This window comes from Vulpes lagopus, chromosome 23, assembly GCF_018345385.1.
Source record: "Vulpes lagopus strain Blue_001 chromosome 23, ASM1834538v1, whole genome shotgun sequence".
Taxonomy (NCBI): Eukaryota; Metazoa; Chordata; class Mammalia; order Carnivora; family Canidae; genus Vulpes; species Vulpes lagopus.
The window spans coordinates 11,852,401-11,868,897 of NC_054846.1; positions in this window are offsets into that span (position 1 = coordinate 11,852,401).

Below are 16,497 nucleotides of genomic sequence, written 5' to 3' on the forward strand. Positions count from 1 at the left end.
GTGGACAGATCTCTCTTTAAGAACTAGGCTGCTTGTGTTCTTCTCTACAGGCACAAACCTTCCTGTTTGAATTAAGTTCACTTATTTTTATCCTGGTTGCCCTCTACAGTGACTTCCCATTAAGTTGAATTACTTGCATTCTATTTTTGCCCATTCTGTACATGGAATGCATATGAATAGGGGGCTCCTGGCTGGCTTAGTCAGTAGAGCTGCGACTCTCCATCTCTGGGTTGTGAGTTCAAGCCTTATGTTGAGTCCGGAGATTACTTAAAAAAGAAAAAAGCATGTAAGTGGAGCTGAGCTTGGATCACACAGAATTAACACAGAAAATAAATTCAATAACTTTTTCTTCAAAGATGAATAAAAAATCTGTGTAGTTGTTTTCATCCACTAGAAGTTGAAATCAGAAATCACTGTAACTTTAATGTTCAATTAGTTTAACTTTCAAAAAGAATAAAACAGGATATTTGCCCTTTGGTCAAAACTATTTCATGTGTTAACACTTACATATATTACATTTTTTCTTTTCCAATCTGTCATTCTTTTATCTCTCTTACTTAATTCTAGAAGATGCTAGTCTTAAAGGGAGGGTTCAGATATTTTTCTGTGATATCTTCTAAGGGCACCATCCCCACTGGCTCTAATCTTTGTGGATCAGATGGCATCCAGAAAATCAGAATCCTAAATGCATTCTGGAATCTGGGAATGCAGGCTTACAGTCAGCATGAGAATGGCCCATGAGATCACTTGTCTCTTCTACTAGTGACCTGCCTCCCACAGAAGAGTAAGTAACCAAACCAGCCATGCTGTGAAGCTCAGGGTGCCAGGCCAGAGTCAGCAGGCCGTACCAATGGGGAAGCCATTATAGGGTGATGTTGGTGCCAGGCCCAAAGCCCCGAATTTAGACATCCTTGACGTTGGTAGTAGATTTCCTACATTCAGCCCAGTATCACCCAAAATATTGTCACAACCTACTTTGTGATCCTAAGTAAATTCGTTCCACTCTTCGTGTCCTGTCAGTCCACCTACAGTAGGTGTGACAGTATCCATTACCTTCCTGCTGAAGACTCTCATCATCTCTTCACCTCCTGAACTTTCTGGAATTCAATCGAGCAACAGCTAGAGACAGTCATCCTGCGTGCCTCACTGCCAAGTCAAATACAAGATGACAGTCTGAATTCTCTGTTTTCCTTAAACAATGGCTCTTCCAGCCTTTATTTTTACTTTAGATGAAAGGGACCAGATTTTCCTATACAGTGCCAACCCCCACCCCCCCATCTGAGTTTTGCTTCACTTGGTTTTGGTTATTTCTGGTTAACCACAGTCTGGAAGCAGATGGCCCTCCTTCTGACATATCCTCAGAAGGTTAATAGTAGCCTAACGCTGCTATACAAAGCCTACGTCATTCACCTCACTGCATCTCATCGTGTAGGCACGATCATCTCACATCATCACAAGAAGGGGGAGTACAGTACAGTAGGAAATTCTGAGAGAGACGACATTCACGTAACTTTTGTTAGTTTCTTGTTGCTATAATTGGTCTATGATTAGTAATTAACGGTTAATCTCCTACCACGCCTAATTTATAAATTAAACTTTAACAGTCTATTGACTGCCCATAGCACTCATAGAAATTTGCAAGGGTCAGCGAGGATCCATAGGGTAGTAGGAAATTCTAGAAACGGGGATGGGAGAGTTCCAATCTCTAGTCCACTTCAACAAATGTGATGGATCTCCAGGTGAATCTCAGGTTCTGTGTGGGCGCCCAGAAATACAAGAAATGAGATTCACTCCCCTTCCTAGTGAAACACGGAGTCATTAGGTAGGGAGGAGACAGACCCAAATAAAATTTCCATAATTCAGTGTGATGTGCTGAACAGCGGCAGGCACTAAAGGTGTTGGCATACTTCTGAGGGAGCAATCATTTTTTAATTGGGGCAAGAAAAGTGAGGGAAGGGGTGGTACCTAAGTACCCCGAGAAGTCAGAGTTTGCTAGGCACACAGGTGGACAGACCTGGTGCCAAGAGGCCAGGCAAGGGCACAGCATGAATAAAGGCAGGATTTTAAAAAAGTGTTTGGTGTAGTTTGCAGCATACAAGGTGGATGTGTCTCTGAGTAGAGGTGAGAGCTCCAGCTGGCAGCCTGTGGGGGCCGGTTGCGAAGGCCTCTCATGCCCTGCAGGGACTTTAGGCTCAACTGAGGAGGCAGCAGAGAGCCATCGCAGGCTTCCAGGGAGGGGAACCGTATGCTCCAAGGTGACTCTGAAGGCAGGGTGGCGAACGGATTGAGGGGAGAAGGGAGAAAAACTGGAAGCAGAGACCAGCTGGAAGGCCACGCAGCCGGGCAGGTGAGAGAGTTAGAATAAGGTGGGGGTTGGGGGAGATGAGATGGAGGGACAAAGCTTCTTCTGGAGACAAAGGAATAAGGTGGGTCCAGGCATGATTCTGTAGTTCCCTTACTGGGGCAACTGGGCCAACAGTAAGAGGAGGAGGAAGGGAGGCATAGGTAGAGGTTTATGGGAGGAAAAAGGAGTTTAGTTTTTAAAAAAGATTTTATTTATTTGAGAGAGAGACTGCAGAGTGTGAGAGAGTGCATGAGGCGGGGAGGAGCAGAGGCAGAGGGAGAAACAGACCCCCCACTGAGCAGGGAGCCTGATGCAGGACTTGATGCCAGGGCCCCAGGATCATGACCTAAGCCGGAGGCAGATACCTAACCGACTGAGCCACCCAGGTGCCCCATGAGTTTAATTTTTGATATATTTTCTTTCTGCTAAGGATTTGCCATATGATTACAACAATCTGAATTTCAGCATCATGTAGGTTGTTGGCTTAGACAAGAAGCACAGCTGAAGATGTGAGTTGTTTTTAGCAGCTCTACAATCCTTTCCTTTAACCAATGACCAAAGTTTAGAATGACTTCATGGGCTTTGGATAATTCAAATGATGGATTGAAAAACAGCAGACCTACAGGGACGCCTGGGTGGCTCAGTGGTTGAGTGCCTTCAGTTCAGGGCGTGATCCCAGGGTCCTGGGATCGAGACAGGGAGCCTGCTTCTCCCTCTGCCTGTGTCTCTGCCTCTCTTTCTGTGTCTCTCATGAATGAGTAAATAAAATCTTAAAAGACAGCAGAACTACAGAGAAGCTGAATTTAGGATAATTTATGTACTTCTAGCCTTCTAAAATAGATGGAATAAGATCATTTCTGTGGTTTCTCGTGTTTGAGACATTAACCATGTGATGTGGTGAGAAATATGAAAGAGATATAAAAGGCTATAAAGTACATCCACTGTTACAAATTTCATTTCAGGCAAGTCTTACTGGGAATGTTTTTCCCACGTTAGATACCTAAGAATTGCTTCGCAGAGCCTCCCATCAAGAGCCTCCAACTGAACAGGTCTGAGGTGGAGGCAGGAATCTTCATTCTAACAAGCATTCCAGGTGATCTTCAGGCAAGTGGCCCTCACACCTTGAGAACCACCTTTACTGAAGATCTTCTTTTTTATAATTCTGCTAAACCCAGGCCATTGACAAAAGGTAATGGGGCTGAGCAAAGTTCATAACGGAGTCTTCATGGTAAAGTAACTCCTACATATATACCTGAGAACTTATGAGAAGCTTCCACTACTACACAAGATTTTGTAACAACACTTTTATCAAAAATCACATAGCTACCGCTAGTTGTCAATTATCATTAAGAAGATCTAAATATAGCAAAGTTTCAAAGTGATAGGCAGATTTTAAGACTAAATGATACACTGGAGTGAGCTCAAGTTACTGACTTTAGTTCCTTCTTAGGACGATCCAGGCATATTTCAACCCAGTTCCATTGTACGTGGGTGGCTTCAGCTGGTTCTGGACAATGATAACACAGAGTAACTTTCTTTACCTCAAATAATGTCTTTCCTTAATCTATAGAATACTGAATATTCTTTAGCTTCAAGATTAAATCATATATGAACGGTTTTCTTGAATCTTGAGACACAAGTTTTCTAAGCAACATTTATAATGAAGATAACTGTTTTGCACCAAGTTCACCAAAGAGACTTCCCTCCTATTTTCTTCCTCATTCAGAAGGGAAAGTTCTGTGGTATTAGTTCATATGTTATGTTTTATAGAATGGTGTTGATGCAGGCTAATGTCAACCCGTGGAAAAGACACAAAAGGGAAAACATTCAATGTTTAGGCGCTCGCCTGTGGATCACTCCTCAGTGAGGCAGTGCTTCCACCACCAAGAGAACTTTTCAAAACAAAGCTCAATATATATATGTTCCTAGCAATCCATATGTAAAGAATTTTTAAACGAAGATGAATTATAATAAATTTTTACCAAATATAAGGGCTGCTAAAGGAAGTAGCTACCCCCCAAGGAAACCCCATACCAGCCTTAAAATATTAGCCATAAAAATTAAGGAGATTTAGATGTAAATACACACATAAATAGATGTTTTACTCAAGAAGGCAGTGAGTGAGGGGTGCTTGGATGGCTCAGTCGGTTAAATGGCAGACTCCTGAGTACATCTTAGGTCATGATTTCAGGGTTTGAAGATCAAACCAGGCACCAGGCTCTGCACTGGGCATGGAGCCTGCTTAATAGTCTCTCTGCCCTCCCCCAGTCATGCTCTCTCTCTTTCTCTGTCTTAAAAAAAGAAATGTAGTGAGTGAAACACCAATGCTGAGTTCATCCTCACCCAAGATAACCTTTACTCAAAAAAGAAAAGGACTTGTAAATGGCAAGAGAAAGGCATTTTTTTTCTTTTAACTTTTGGTATAATTACAAAGAGTTGCAAAAATTATGTAAAGAACTTCCATGTATTCACCCAGATTTTCCAAATTTTGCTTTGTCCTTTCTCTGTGTACACGCACACACACACACACACACACACACACACACACTCATGTTTATACATATATACATTTTTTCTGAATTGAGTGTAAGTTGTAGATATGATGCCCCTTCACCCCTAAATCCTTCAATGTGCTTCCTGAAAGTAAAGACATTCTCTTAAATATCATAGTATCATTATCAAAATTGGAAAATTAACATTGCTACAATGATCTAAACTACAGATTTATTTAGGAGTTGCCAGTTAGCCTAGTAACGTCTGCTATAGCGAAAGAAAATTCCAATTCTTAGGTTGCAGTCAGTTGTTACAGTTGGCTCATCTCCTTTAATCTAGAACAATTTCAATCTCTTTCTTTCACAACACTGACATTTTTGAGGCCCATGAATGCAATCCCACTCTTCTGCAGCGTATCCACGAATCCGTGTTTGATATTCCTCTTGATTGGGCTCAGGGTATGCATTTTTGGCAGAAATACCACAAGAGTAATGTTTTCCTTTTCATATCAGTAGGCGCGTGATGTTGATTTGGTTGATTCTGGTTAATGGGTTACTAGTGAGAAAGAGAAAAGCAGTCCCTGACATCTGGCGTCTGAGAATGCCACTTGCTAGTGCTTCGTGTTGCTAGGAGATGCCTTAGCACTCAGAGCTGGGCCCTGGTGTTCCTGTGTTGAACATAAACTGTTTCACAAAACATCAATATTCGTCAAGGCTACTCTGTGACCTTGTGACAAGACCCCCTCCATTATCATGTCTGAACACAGACAAAACAATGAACACTGTCATCATTGCAAAAATGGCCAAGACTCCCTTTCTCTTGGCTGATACATATGCCTGTGGCTGCTTTGCCAATTACAGCTCTTGCTTTAGTCTACTCTTCCTTCCTTCCGCATAAGATTTCCGGAGACACACAATGACAGGATTACCCACTTTTCCTGACGACTTCCAACTCAGAACCACTTTCTTTACCCCTCTGCAGAGTTACCTAACAGCCTCCCACCGATCCGCCCCATGCTTTCCCACTGTGTGCACTCTTCCTTACTGCCGTGATTAATAATCCCAACTCATTCAACTACAGGTGCAGGTGCGCTCCTGGTGGTCTCAACCTGCAAGGCACTGATGCTAGTGATGCTAACTGCTCCGTGGAGACTATTTATATGTTCCAGTAATATCTAACTTTCTACCACAGTCTTAGTATCCATTGATGATTCTTGCCTGAATCGGTTCTTACTAGGATCATGGTGATGCTGTGATTTATGATAAGAAATGAATTTGGTCTTCCTCCCATTTCTGACATGAAACTCCTAAAACCTTTGCAATTTCTTAAGTGATGAGAAGAATAAAGGTGTCTTTTTTTTTTAAAGGTGTCTTTTGTTTTGTGAATGAGGTGACTTCTGTAATGCCCCTAGATCACTTAAGGATGGGGATCGTCACCAGTGGAACAACCAGGTAATTAGAAGGTTGGCATTTCCAGTCCCATCCCCCACTGACCTTCACTGAGGAGGGAGGGGCTGGAGGTTAGATCAGTCACCAGTGGCCAATGACTTAATCAACCATGCTATGTAAGGACACCCCATAAAACCCCCAAAGGACAGGATTCCTAGAGCTTCCAAGTTGGTGAACACATGGAGATGCAGTGACACTGCCATGCCTGGAAGCAGCACAGAAGCTCCAGTGTCTTCCCACCTACCTTGCCCTATGCATCTCTTTCATCTGGCTATTGTTGAGCTGTATCCTTTTTACAATAAATAGGTAATCTAGTGAATAAATGGGTTTCCTGAGTTCTGTGAGCCGCTCTAGCAAACCCAAGGAGGGAATTATGGGACTCTCTGATTTACAGCCAATCAGTCAGAAGTATAGGTAACAACCTATGCTTTAGAGGAGCATCTGAAGTGCTGGTGGAGGGGAAGAGTCCCGTAGAACTGAGCCCATAACCTATATCTAGCTCCAGGTTGTGTTCTGGTTTGCGAGCTCTAGGTAGACAGTGTCAGAATTGAGTTGAATTGAAGGATATTGCCATTTGGAGTTGGTGTCCAGAGAATTGTTTAGTGTTAAGAGAAAACCATACTCCAATCTTGTGCCATTGAAATTGGGTCCAGGAATCCAAAATACTGCCAAGTGGTAATTTTCCTGTTTTCATCATCCTTTCTACAGTAAGATATTAGATTTCTATCATAAGGAAAAACTTTCCATTCTCCCCTACTCGTTAATATTATTTTGGGTTTCATTGTATTCTTATTTTATTCAGTGGATTACAATCTATTCATGTTATTTATTTTGATGGTCAAATTATTATCATCGCCAAATTATTACCATCATTACCAAGTTTGCCTTGTGGGAGCTCCTTCAGATTGGCCTGTGTATTCTGGATTTGTCTCTTATTCTTTGAGCATTTCTCCACTTTCTGCCACCACAAGATATTCCAAGCTTATCTTTTTCTTTCCTACCCCAATCCTCAATCAACCATTTATCCATACAGCCATTATTTCTCCTAGTGTAAAATATTTAGAAATAAAAATCTGGATACTTGGTATATTCATTACTTTTGCTTCTAGGCCCTCTCAGCTGACAGAAAAAAAAATAGTGAGATAGATAGATAGATAGATCCACATATGTTGTAATCTATATTTATTTCCATGTCTGTCTTTATATATTAAAAACCATGAGTTTATCCTGATACCCCTAATCTAACCCCATAGGGGTCCTTGTAGAATTGGAAGGCATTTTATTTATTTTTAGTTTTCTTTTTTTTTTAAGATTTTATGTATTTATTCATGAGAGACACACACACAGAGAGAGAGAGACAGGCAAAGGGAGAAGCAGGCTCCATGCAAGGAAGCCCGAGGTGGGACTCGATCCCCGGACACGGGATCATGCCCTGAGCCAAAGGCAGACGCTCAACCACTGAGCCACTCAGGCATCCCAGAAGGCATTTTAAATACACATATGCATCATGGGTGAAAGGTAAAAAGCATGTCCTCGACTATAGCAGCTTTAAGTGAAGAACATCTTATTGGATAGATACAATATGGTCCTTATGAACAAGCATGGCCAGGCTGTGTTAGCAATCCTTCTTCCTAAAGCTCTGATTAGAGTCTAGCCATAGTTTCCTCCAGGCACGGTCCTTACTGGTCTGCCCTCCCAAGTGTCAGCAGTGGTAATAATGATGCCCTTCATATCAGCAATGGGCTCCCATCAAATCCTAAGTTGACTTTCCCCACTGTTTATTTATTTATTTTTCCCCACTGTTTAACTGACAATTAGTTGAAGAAAACTTATGTCAGGGTAAAACGTGCATTTTAATGTACAGAAACATCCTTCCAGTTTCTTTGCTATAGCATCAGCACTAGCACTGGCATACTGCTATCAGCCTTAAAATTCAAAACCGTTTGCCAGGATGCAAAATTGATAGTAGACAGCAAGAAGTCTACACACGGCACCTATTATATTAATCATGAGGCTGGTATTGAGATGTTATTTTTCCCCCTAAAATTTTTTGCCTTCAAGCTTAAGCCTTTGAGTGTGGACCAAACCATATTCCACAAAGTATGCACTGAAGTCAGAATATCTCAACATATAGGTTCATGAGAGTGTTTACAGGTAAGATTTACTAATGACCACAAGACAGATATATTGTATGTTCTGTTCAATGTTCTTTGGGCTCAGAGCATGGGAAAAAGATATATATGTATATGAATACATACATATATAGTATGTACTAATAGATTATTTTATATATATGTGTGTTCATATATACTTATGTGTCCATACACATGATTGGAGGTCATTCTGAGAAGATCACCACTTGGACAGGGTCACAGGGTCACAGGGGGTCACAGGGGTGACCAAGATGTGTATCCATGAAAGAAATGAGGAAATTAAGTGAAAAAATAAAAGTAGCTGAATTGCTTGGATATAGTATGGATACTTTCATCTAGTCACAAAATATTTCCCTTATGATATTTTAAATAGTTTTTGTTGATTTCTTGAATAACAATGTGGAAAAATGAATACAATTGCAATTATGCAAGGATGCATAAAAGCAATAAAATTATTATGGATGTAGAATAAATATCGTGGTTGATTGTGCAGGCACTGATAGGAGGATTTACACATTCAACATCTGTCCTAGCATTAAGACTGATAGAAGACAACGTCATCGTCAATTCTTTAAAACAGTTGTTCATTTTCTTCATATATTCATTTTGTGAATATTGCATGTATTGTGTTAATCATCAGACTGGTATAAGGGAGGATTATTATTTCCTCTTAGACTTTTTACCTTGAGGAATTGAAACAACTAGCCTTTGATTTTGTTTTTCCACTGTGCAATTTCAGTTACCAATTTTCCATAGTATTAAAAACATTCATGGGGCACCTGGGTGGGGCGCCTCAGTTAAGTGTCTGACTTCAGCTCAGGTCATAATTTGGGGTCCTGGGATCCAGCCAGGTAGGGCTCCACACTCAGCAGGGAGTCTGCTTGTCTGTCTGCCTCTGCCTGCACACCCCACCCACTCCTGCATGCTTGTGCCCACATTCATTCACTCTCTCAAATAAACAAATAAAATCTTTTAAAAAATACATTCATTATTACTCAAATGGAAAATATCTATGTTTAAGAGCAATTTCTAAATGCGTCCTTTCAAGCAAAGATTAATTTTGAATAAGAAAACCTGCCTTAGCTTACTATTTCCTTTGTAAGTTAATGACTGTTAATATACATTTGACTCATTTTTTTCCTTCTACATATAACCAAGTGGAATGTGGGCTTAACGAAGAGATTGAAAATTATGTAAGAACCGTTACTTATGACACTTTTATAATTACTGCAATTACGTTCAAAAAGAAAAGTTTGCTCATAAATTTCAGGTGATCCAGAATTCTCCCCAGACTTCTTTCATCTACTTCCTGGTTTATTGGATAGATATTTCTGCCTTGCAGGATGTAGACCAGTCTTCCTTAACAATCCAAGGCTGAGAGTGACAAGAGGATAATGTGAGGTCCTTTAAGAGTTCAAAGAAGGACAAATGTTGGCCAAGATTGACTCATATATATTCAAGTTGAATCACTTTAGTGTGTTAGTGCTGGATGAAGAAGATGAAGCCTCAAGCCCACATGTACTATACATCTCATTATATCTTGGAAGCAATAATGTCCAACTCTGGAAAAAGAAATAATGCAAGAGAGGGATACTTTGTTGCAGAGAGGGAGATCATGAATAGGATCAACAATTTATTTACAAAACAAACAAACAAACAAACAAAAAACCCTAACTCCAGATAAGGAAGAATCAAGATACTTATCTTAATATCTAAAAACTATAAACATATTTTATCAGAGATTTGAAAATATAAGTTCCAATATCCTGTTTAAACCAGCATCAAACTAAGCTCATGATATTCACAGTATTAAAATTTGGATGACTTTAAACATAGATCAAGGTAAAGCCTCAAACCCACATGTATCATATATACCCTGTTCCATCTTGGAAGCAAACATGTCCAACTCTGCCAAAAGAAAGAGTGCAAGAGAGAGTGTCACCTCATTGCAGAGATAGATTGTGATGGGCAGTGCTTTGAGAGGTAAGGTAAAGTGGCATAGTCATCAAAAGCACAGACTTGGGAGCTACATTGCCTAGTTGAATTTGGGTCGACTACCGTGACCTTATGTAAATTATTTCTTCGTTGTGTACTGTACCTCCTGCCCAGTATCATTAGGTTGTGAGGAGGAATAAGTGAATTAACACGTGCTGAAAGACCCTCAGTTAGTCAGTTGGACTTTTAAAAATAATGCTCATTGAATGAATTGCTATAGCTCAAAGTATGCTGGAGGTCCTTCTCCATGCAGGGCATCACACTTGGGCTTGGATGCTACCTCCTACAAGGATCTTTGATATGGCTGATGTGAAATTACCTGGCAGGCTTCCCAGAACTGATTCAATGACCACGGTTATGTCAGCCAGTGTGTGTCCTGTGTTTACTTTCATTTATTTAGTCAATAGTAAGTTGGGGACATATACTTATGCTATATTCAGTGCTGGTAATATGAAGAGGGTGAGACATCATCTCTGTCTTGGAGGGCCTTAAATGTTGGTTGAGGATAAGGCATACACTACCAATGATTACAAAAGCTGGCATATCTCAAGTGATGGCATAGATAGAAACTAGGTATGTATAGGTACTGAAATACAAATGAACAATTATTAACAGGGTCATCTTTTCTCAAGCATGATTGACTCAACCATTTTCCCTTGAATTGCTGTTTCAATTTTGTATTGCTACTCAAGGCTTGATGTTTATTTATGTTTTGATGTTTACTCCAGTTTTAGAACTGGAGTAGACTATTTCTCCCTGCAAGGAGTCTGCTTCTTCCTCTGCCTATGTCTCTGCCTCTCTCTGTGTCTCTCATGAATAAATAAAATCTTAAAAAAATAATTTAAAAAAATAATTAAAAAAATAAAGTTCTACTTCTCTGTGATTTTGTTTTTGTTGTCATCTTATTGTTTTGTTTTATATTCCTAAAGAGCTTAAAAGCAACTCGAGTGCTAGATCCATATGCCACATTTTTTTGTAACACTAGTTCACTTTGCACAGTACATTACATATTGGTGCCACACACACACACACACACACACACACACCTACATATATATTAATAAATTAAATACATAGAAACCAAAAATTAATCCACATACGAAAGTTTAACTAAAACAAGTTTCTTTTCATTTCAAACACTATATAGATTATCAAATTCACTTGCATATCTACAACTGGAGGATGATGCAGACAACTGGTAGGATAAATGAAAGAGAACAATTAATAGCGATAAAAGATTTACAGCACCGATTTTATAAAGAAGCTGAGGAGATTTAGCCGTAAGAAAATAACCGAATGGGGGATCCCTGGGTGGCGCAGTGGTTTGGCGCCTGCCTTTGGCCCAGGGCGCGATCCTGGAGACCCGGGATCGAATCCCACATCGGGCTCCCGGTGCATGGAGCCTGCTTCTCTCTCTGCCTGTCTCTGCCTCTCTCTCTCTCTGTGTGACTGTCATAAATAAATAAAAATTAAAAGAAAAGAACAGAATGACTGAATGTCACTCCATAGGGATTATCTGAAGATCCTTTCCAAAGGAAGAAGGATACAGGTACTTGGCCTTAAAATGAAGCCAGAATTATTTAAGCAAGAGATTAGAAAAATGAAAAGAATTGCAAAGCAGTGCTACTCAGTGATCTGTGGGCAGGCTGCATCTGCATAGTTACTGGGTAGCTCAGCTGGTTAAGCATCTGCTTTCTGCTCTGGTCATGACCCAGAGGTCCTGGGATGGAGCCCCAAATGAAGCCCTACATTTGGCTCTCTGCTCAGTGGGGAGCCTGCTCTTCCCTCTCTCTCTGCCTGCCACACCCCCTCCTTGTGCTCTCTCTCACTCTTTCTGTCTCAAATAAATAAATAAAATCTTTTAAAAAAAAAGAATTGCAAATGTCCAATTTCCATTGCATAAGGGGGTGCACTTAGCAGGCTGTTCTAACAAGTTCTCCAGGTGACTGACACAAGCTCAAAATTTCTTAAGCACTACTCTAAAAGATCTCTGCTGGAAAGAGTGTGCTTGAGATACTCATCAGAGAGGGTGGACTTTTGTTTCTCACAAAATTGCAAATGTGCATAGCAATCTGACTGACTGTCTCGGGACCTAAACTGGCACCGTGCACCATTCACTGCAAGTGTTACCTGTAAGCCCATTAGACTTTTGCCCCACAGAGACGGGAACAAGTGGCTCAGGCGTGGGAATGCTGAACACCCACTCTGCACACCTTGAGAGTTCTGAGTCCCGCAAACACTGCCAGCTAAGGATTTTAGGAAAGGTAACCGTGCTGGGAAAAGGTGATAGAAGGAAGGGGAAAAAATGGCAGAAGATAAAGTAGTGACCCAAATAGGGCACCAGGGCAGAAAAAGAAAAAGAGTAAGAAAGAAGCATGACATGAAAATATAAGAAAAAGAGAGGAGATTCCATCTAAAGTCAGAATTGAGTTTGGTGAGAAGAGAACAAAGAAAAGGCATTTGGAGGCAATATTTAAGAGAATCGCTATAAGGGTTAGAGGAATCAGTATATGAAAAGTGCAGCAGTGCTTGGCAAACAGGGAGCACTATAAAAAGGATAGTTATGACTAAGACTGCAATGAAGAAAAACAAAGTGGAAGAGCAAGAGATAAGAAAAATATTAGCTAACCATGTTCCAGGGGTAATAATGGGAGCAGCCCTTTCTGAAGTAAGGTGATGAACCAGATGACCTCTACAGTCTTTCACAACTAATGTTATTACATGGCTGGTATGTAATACGGCATGTGCATGCACGTGCACGTGCACACACACACAATTAACTGGAAAATACTGGTGATATTTATAATTATTTTGCAAATTGAATAGGTATTTTATTGGCATATCTAGGCCATTTGTTTCAAAAAGTCATCTTTAAGTGACAAAAGAATCATGAAAAAAATATATAGAGAGAGTGGTATTGCTACTAACAAATTCTTTTAAATTTTTGTTTTAAAATGTACCATACTTTAAATTTGACAAAAGCTCATAAAAATAGAAAAATCCTCTGTTTTAGCTGACCTAGCATATCTAAACACTATGGGGTGCCTTTTTAATTACTTCCTTTAATATGCTGAGCTTAGTTTCAGAATTAATTAGAGATCAGACTTCCAGAAGAATTTCCTGTTTGTTTTGGCTAAATTATTATTGGCAAATTTTAGAGAAAAGTAGAACATATCAATTGATTATAGATAGTTGTTGGAAAGTATGAAATGAAAATACAAGAGAGAAAATACGTTTGCACAGAATCTAGCTATAGAAGCAACAGATGATCGGAGCACATCTTAGAATACACTAGTGAAATTCAACTCTCTCATTGGCCGGCATTAGTAATGACTGGCAGCATATGGGTTTGCTCAAAGCAACTAGAAACATATTTACTCCTTCCTTCTTAGGTTACCAGATGGCCCCCAAAAAAGGATATGATTTTTCTTCAATTTTACTTATCCAGAAAATAAAAATCTTAAATTTAATGTATTATAGCTTTCACAATTTCCTTGTGATTAATCACACTTAGGAAATGATGTTATACAAAGAAAACCCTAATCCTTTAGGAACCAATCTAAGCATGAAGTCACTCGAAGATATTCAAAGGGATGCTTTGTGTAGTGTTCCCTGGTACTGATAGGAAACATGAGTTTATCAGGATGAATGACGAAACAGGCTCTTTGTTCTCAGAAAAATTGCAGCACCGCGTGTGTGTGTGTGTGTGTGTGTGTGTGTATGTGTGTGGTGTGAGGGAGCTGGTGGGTGGCTGTATTACTACCCATGTGGTGGCCACATGCTACTCTGGTTAGCAGAATCAGAAATTGCTTTTCTTGGTCTACACATTTCCTAGGATTTAGTACTTCAAGTACAGATTCCATCATCCAAAGACTGATAATGATAATGGCTGTACCATTTAAAAATCATTGGAGTAATGTTTAAGTCTAACAGCCTATGCTATTAGTGCTAGTTAGTGCAACTGATTAGGGAAATTTTTTAATGAGTACTAAATTAGAACTATACAGGGTAATCAGTATTTTTGTCTTTAGCGCAAATGGCTCTACTTTCATGCAGGAACGTCCTACAAAGAAGAAAGGGGATAGGGTGAGAGGGTGAGGATGAACTGGAAGGTCTATCAACATCATTAGAGATCAATGAATATATCACACCTGCTTAAATATTTAAAGTGTAGGTGGGTTTAGGTGGTGCAGGCTTTGAAATCACCATCTCCTATGGAAAGACATATGTGGGCATAAACCTATAACTATGCCTGAGTGACACAAGAGTAAACTTGTGTATTTAGGGAACTATTACATTCTTAGGAAATGTACTTTATTACTTTATTCAAACACTGAATATTCACTGAAATAAACTGAAGAGTAATAGAATATATAAGGTTTGCTTTTTCTGATTAGATACTTCCATTATGATGCACATTAATTTCTTTGGGGGCAAAAGTTTTGTTTTACTTTTTTTAAGACAAAATTTAAAAAAAAATTAGAAACCTGAAAAATCCTAAATTTTCCTAAAATGCTTTTATTTAATAACTATTTATAAATTACATTTACAATGTGTGTAAAAAAACAGCTGACTGAATCTTTCCACCTACATAAAATTAACAAAAAAGTAATCCATTAAGAACTAAGACATTGTAACATAATCCTTATGATTCTCCTAAATTAAATAAAAATTTCTAATGTTTCCTCCAGTAGCTGTCACTTTCTATTCTCAAAAATTCATTCTAATTCCAATTTAAAGACAGACCCCAAATTATACAATTTAATAATCCAAAGTATTTTTAAGTGTCCTGAAAAACTCAAAAAAGTAGTTTTAGTGCTTTCCTTTACCAAAGATATTTTCTTATTGAAAAAGATGTTCTGAAAAAAAAGATATCTTGTTTACTGCTAAATACTAGCTAACAAAGTGATACTAAAAATCTGTGAAAAAGTGATCCAAGGGTCACAAATATTTATTGAGCATCTGCTATGTGCTTAGTGCCCAGAACAAAAGAATGTAAGGACATAATAGGGGAAGGAAACGTACTCCTTATCCTTCAAGGAGCTGATGGAGCCATAAAGTGTCTACAACAACATCAATACAAGGTAGAGAGACACATGCCAAACAAAGCAGAAGGGAATTAAAGAGTAAAAGTAGAGGTTGTTTCTGCCTGGGAGAATTAAGGACAGTTCATAGGGGAAGAATCATTGGAGCTAGGATTTATAAGGAGTGTTTGGTTGTGAAAAGATGGAGAGGAAGAAGAGCAGGTTGATAGAAAGAAGTAGTGAGATCCAATACATGGAGTTGGGAAAGCACAGATTATCTACTGGGGATGGTAAAGTCTAAGCTCTTTAGTGTGGCAAAGCGGCCCTCTATTTTCTGACCAAAGCTCCCATCCTCAGACTCATTATATTCTGATTTCCTACTTGCAAATTCTCTCTGTTCCCTGAGCTTGGAATGCCCTTCCCATTTTCTCTACTAAACTAGGTGTAGCCTATTAAGTATGCAATAGCATTATGTCCAAAAAACAATGTACTACCTTAATTAAAAAATAATTTATTGCTAAAAAATGCTAACCAAAAAAAAAAAAAAATGCTAACCATCATCGGAGCTTCCAGTGAGTCCTAATGTTTTTGCCTGTGGAGGGTCTTGCCTTGATGTTGATGGGTGTTGAAGGTCAGGCTGTGGTACTTTCTTAAAATAAGACAACAATGAAGTTACAGCTGGTTTGATCTTCTATCCAGACCACTCAGACTTTCTCCTTATCAGCAGTTAATTAGACTGTTTCACTTTCTTATCATTCATGTATTCACTGGGGTAGTGCTTTTAATTTCCTCCAAGAACTTCTCCTTTGCCTTTACAACTTGGCTAACTGGCACAGGAGGCCTAACTTTCAGCCTATCTGGGTTTTTGACATGCCTTCCTCACTATGCTTAATCATTTCTAGCTTTTGATTTAATGTGAGAGGTGATTCTTCCTTTCACATGAACATGTAGAGGCCATTGTGGGGTTATTTACTGGCCTAATTTCAACACTGCTGTGTCTCAGGCAAGGGCAATAGAGAGGCCCAAGGAAAAGGAAGAAA